Source organism: Antennarius striatus, chromosome 3 (assembly GCF_040054535.1).
Source record: "Antennarius striatus isolate MH-2024 chromosome 3, ASM4005453v1, whole genome shotgun sequence".
NCBI classification, from domain to species: domain Eukaryota; kingdom Metazoa; phylum Chordata; class Actinopteri; order Lophiiformes; family Antennariidae; genus Antennarius; species Antennarius striatus.
In genome coordinates this window covers 9,490,483-9,496,482 of record NC_090778.1, presented here as the reverse complement: position 1 = coordinate 9,496,482, position 6,000 = coordinate 9,490,483, and positions in this window count along the sequence as shown.

Genomic DNA, 6,000 nt, shown 5'->3' with positions numbered 1-6,000 from the left:
TTATCTGATCACAATCAATAAATAATAATCTTTGTGATTGCCATGTAATTTGTATATCTATGTGTGTATTCTCCGTAAAGTGTAACTATTTGAATCCCTGTGAAAATAGGAATACTCCTCATGAAACAACAGGTTCAGTTTCATGTAGTTCGCTACTTTGAAAATAGTAGTAACTGTGTCTCTATTTACCTCTGGGTAAGCTGCTCTTCTTTCATGTTTTAATCCTAATATACCTAACAGCCCCACAGAGCCACAAAGTTGGGGACACACGCACTCCATGCAAGACTTGACACTTGAATTAGATTTGACAATAATTGAATCACAGCTGCTCCGTGAAAGCATAGACATTACTGTGAACTTATAGCCAATGATGATCATATATAGTGAACACATTCTGAAGTTTGGACAAAACTAGGTTTAGTTTGTCAGATCAAGTGTTTGTCCTGATGGAGTGGTGTAGGTAATTGACTAGAATGGCTGATTACAAGTGTCGTGTCCTCATAAAAAAATTCGACCTACACAAGAAATGCAACTACAGCAACATGCAACAGGCAGAAAGTATCCCTCCGTTACTTCCTAAATTTATTAAAATAGCTGCTACTAACTCAGACTATGCACTTAGTCATCATTTCTGGTATGAACTAATGACAAAGGGATGAGGACAGGAGGGGTACTTAGGGTACCCATGAACATGAAGCAATGCCATCATTTAGGATCTTAAAACATGGCTATGAGTCTCATCAGTAACACATTTTAAATGATAAAGAGCAGCTGATGAGTCAGCATGCTGTTATTAAATTAATAAAGAACAGGAAGAAATTGTATTGTGTGAGTAATACCACTCACACTTATCAGCCAGGTGTGGTTGTGTGAGTGCCATACACACTACTCTCATTACAGACACCTGCAAAGTTGTGGCTCTTGTGTGTTGTGACATTTAGCCTCAAATCATGATTGATAGATGCTGTTTACTTGTGGGCAAAGCACTCAATTTCTACTTAAGAGGCCATCAGTGAAAAGCAATGCTTTCTCAAAGGAGGAAAAACCAGGCAAGCGTCAGTTATTAAGGTAATTTAGAGTTATAGATGCTATTAGGGATATAGCGACTAATATTTATTTGGCACTTTCTTATTCATTTATTTTATTTGCAAGCCTCTGCAATTATTGATAGTGGTTTGTTTTTTTTTTGGTCTCTTGACTTAGCAGGCAGCAGTTCTGAATTTGAAGTTAATTTTTAAAAAAATAAAATAAAAATTATTTATTCGTTTGTTTCTTTGTTTTGATCTTGGATCAAACCCTTCATATTTACATGGGAGTGAAATACTATTATAATCACTACGTTTTGTGTCACAGGAAGCTCTCGCAAGCAGTCAGGAAGTCTACAGTCTATAGCTGGGCTGGGCAATTAATTTTACAAGGGCCCACATTAGAAACCTGAACTGTCAGAAGGCCACATCAACAATAACTTGAACTTCATCCTGCTCAACTTCCTTCAATTGCAAAATGCACTAAATTAAATATTTTGACTAGCTGGTACTGGTAATCAGAAGAATAAGAGAAGAATAACACCCTGTTAAAACTTGTATTAGGCTATTTGAAATTGTGGTGTTTAATTTATGTACTTTGTGTAATTTGTGTGTATGTAATTTATGATTGGCCTCACGCGGGCCGGACAGGGCTGTATTAAGGGCCGGATGTGGCTCGCGTGCAACAGTTTGCCCAGGTCTGGTCTATAGTGTTGAATTAATACTATCCTACCATTCACACCAGTCTTTACATCTTGTGGTTCTCAGAAGCTGGTCATGGAGACATCAGCTGCTCTCATAGCTGCTCACAGCTGTCTATTTAAAAACACAGGAACACACATTCATGATGAAACAATCCCATCGCTGCTGTTTATTGAAATCACGACTCTCTCTGTACCTTAGTGTCATTCATATTGCTGTTAAAGGCTCTCCACCTCCACATCACCTGCATGTGTTTTTTTTCCTATTGGCCTTGTGATAAACTGGTGACCTGTCCAGGGTCTACCCCACCTCTCATGCACCACCAGTCTGGGTAGACTCAAGCCTTTTTAGACCCTGCAATAATAAGCAGTCGAAGACGATAGATTATGAATATCATCATTGAGCACATATTGTATTTTCCATGGTGACAGGAGTTACTTTGTAATAAGCAGTAGTTGATGGTGGTGCAGAGAGGTGGGCTCCTTTTGACCTTGACAATGTGATTTAGGGCATTGGTTAAGTCTGCTTTTCATTATTGGAATTTTTAGATCCAGGAAGTTTATGAGCCATTTGCTTTTATCTCCTATGTAGAATTTAAATGAGTCATTCCTTCTGTCTTTGATTACAAGGCTGGACAAAGTCAATTTAACATTATGTAAATGAGAAAATAATCATTTTAAAGTTACAGGTCAAACATTTATAAATTGATTCATAGTGTTCTGTGTGAGTCATTAGTTTGGAGGATCAATTGATAGAAATGTTACGGTACTTTTTCTTACCGATTTGAAATATTTATTTTTTCTTACACTTTTGCATTTTGTCATGGGTTTCTCTCTTGATTAGCTTCAACACTTCACTGCTTCCATAAATTAGTGTCATTATTTTAACTGTCAATTTATTTTTTCGCCTACAGTTTAGAAGTCCTGTGACAAATTTGTGCACAAAACTATTTCCTCGAGCCAATGGATTCTCATAAACATGTACATTTGCCAAATAATATGATTTAGATATTTGTTTTTGTTTTTCTCCTTATTATATTTTGTGAGGCCTGCTCATGATGCACCCAGTTGAGCAGCATATACTGAAACTGAATGGCATGCAATGGAATTAACATTCTCATTAAAATCCAATTAGATTTTGGTTTTCCAGATAATTATATTTGTGTGTTGCTCTTCTCTGGACTATTCAAATTTGATGAGGGGTGTTAGTGGAAATTAGCTCTTTGATATGGAGTTTTGTGACACTGAAATAAAACTAAAAATAAATACCATAGTTCATTATTTATTCATGGTAATCATTATTTTAGTGGAAGTAATGACTTAATAAAGTGAGAGATCTTCAGGAAGGAAGAGAAAAATTAGAAGTGAAGGCCATGGGTGTTACTTAAAATGACATTTGTGTGAAAGACGTAGGCATCTCTGTTTGTGATGAGAGTTCTCCATATGTCTATAATATTACACTCAGGTAATAACAATGTAATTGTAATAACAATGGAGAAGTCACTAACAGTAAAATGTCAGAAGCCACTATACACTAAATCTCTCCAAAAAATGTCTACAATTCTAATGTCTATCAAGACAAGAAAAGCTTAGTTTTAAAATGAAAGACTTGAATACGATAACTTTTTTTTTTTTTTAGCAGATAAATTAAATTTGATAATGAAGACATGCCAGCCAATAGTGTAGTTGCTAAAATTCTGTAAATATAAAAATATGTTTAAACTAATGTTTTCATCCTGCTGTGGTAAAATAACCAACACTCCGTCTGAACTGTATCTTAGACTTGCTTGTGACTTGTAAAATTAGAAATATTTATGGCACTATTAAATGCAAAACTGTTGATGAAACGTGATGTGTTACAGCTGGGTAGGAATAGACACACATTTCCTTGGCATGTAAATTAAACTTTTCCAAATGCATGTAGACTGTAAATGCTGAATAACTTAATTGTGCCACCTGTTATAACCACCTTAATCTTATGCAAGCTTGTACAGCGAACTAAAATGTTGGTGTTCACAAATTACAGAAAATGTAATGCATACTGTATATAAAACACTTCAACTCTACGTTTCTTGAGATCATGTTTTACGACATGTTTTTCACTCAGAGTTTGTAAAGAATTCCATGGCCTTAGGACACATCCTTCACCAGCGACACACACCTTGTTCCAACAAGTGATCGGGTAGACCATACCTGGAATTCCTTGTGCATCAATGACTTGGAAAATACAGTTTGAAGAAAGGTATGATTAGTGTGTTTGTGTGTTACCAGAGGGGTTGTTGATACACTGAAGTTATGAAACACAATTAATCATGTACTATACAGTCTGGTTGTAAAACTGAGAACATTTGCATCACCTGTTTGGTATTCCCTGAGAGACCTCTGGTTTCACAATGGCCACATATTCATACTGCATTTGGTTGAAAAAAAATTTCTGTGGAGCCCTGAAAGAAGGCTCTAGCGCATCCAGCTCAGGGGAATCGTCAGGTTCGAGGTTCAGCTCATTTTTTGGATAAATTAGTAGAGAAATGCTCTGAGTCTGCCAGGTTTGGGGATTTAAACCACACAATGACACATCCAGCCCAAAGATGCAAATTTAATTGAATGTTATTCCCAGTGCTCATGTGTGATATATCTATATATTAAATGCTTCCAAGCAGTTATCTTGTGTTTTTATGTGTTTACTGTGACAAAAAAAAAAAAAAGCTTTCTGTTTGGAAAGCAGCAAAACATCAAGCAAAACAGATTCACATTGTTACTATGGGTGATCCAATCAAAAACATTTTTACTTAATATTTAATCAGTACTTAAGTGTTAATCAGCATTACTTTAATATGAAGTCTATTTCTGTTGTGTGTTATGGACACACAACAGTTAAGTTATTGTTATAGAGTATACCGAAGAAGATTTGTAGTGTGTAGATGTGGAACTGTCACTGTCTTTCCATAGAGATGAGGTATAAAAACAGGAAAATAACAAACTAGAAACTGGACTAAATGTGGACATTACACTCACCCCAAAATTTAATGGATTGATTTAATTCTATCCATTTGCTTGAAGACATGACGCCTGTAATTGTCTCGTGTTCAACCACCTAAATTTGAGGAGCATTATTTTGTGAACATCTGACTTCACAGATAGCTCACCTGCAGCCTCTTCTCATTTTCATTTTCCAGACAGACTTTTGACTTTGCTTCAGAGTGACTGGATGTTTCTCTGTTTTGGCAGACTGTTTTGTTGGCCACGTGTGTCCACACTGTCTCAAATGAAGTGTGTCAAGCCAAGCTGAAATCAGTGGTACAATAAGACATTCCCAACATGCGCGCCAAAGGAGACTCAGTTGTGGAACCTTTTTAAATTACGGGAAGAGGAAACACCAGGCTGTCGTTTTTTTTGGTGATGTGTATGCAGCTGTTTGGGTTCCTACAAAATGCAATCACTCATAACAGCCTGAAAAATGTGAAATGGAAAATCGAATCAAATGATCATTTCTGTGTATATTTGACACCAAAACAATGTTTTTTGGTGAAAAGACAAAAATTGACACGGAAAGAAAAGTGGGAATCAAACCCCTAACATCTGCTTTTGCTTGTGAACTTAACAGATCGCTTTTAAAACTGCAGTCTGAAAAAAATCTCTAAGGCTCATCGTAACTGACCTCACTGCTAACCTGCGTCAACTGAGTCAACTTAATCCTGGTTGGTTTAGAAAAACACACCATACATGTACATGCAGTCACTCGACAACACCTGGTGAGTGCCTGCGCTACAACTTCCAGCACATTCCAAGTCCTTCAAGTGTTCACTTGCCGTTTCGCCTTTGGTATGCCTTGGACTAGAAACTGACAAGGCTTCTTCTCCGTAGCCTGGTCAATTCATTTGGTAAACATTGTGTCACGACTTTTTTGAGATGCTAAATCTGAGCTGTATGACGAATTGGAAGACACTAATTTTGTCATGTTTTTTGATTAATTTAACCCTTTGTGTGTCACTTTCGTGTTGGCTGATTTGTAAGATAAGTTAGGCGTAGGACGCTTTTTTTTTTTAATTTTATTTTTTTACCTTTTAACTTTGCCATTTTGCACAACTGGCCATTTATCTTATTTTGTGTAAAATATGATGACTGGTTATTGTTGCTTATATATACAGCAAGCGATAAACGTCGGACGCGTGACAGCGTGAGGTTTTCAAGTGAGCTTATTTAAATATAAAGGTGGGGATAATGGGGTGGCACGGTGGCGCAGTGGGTAGTGCTGTCGCTGCAGAGCAAGGCGG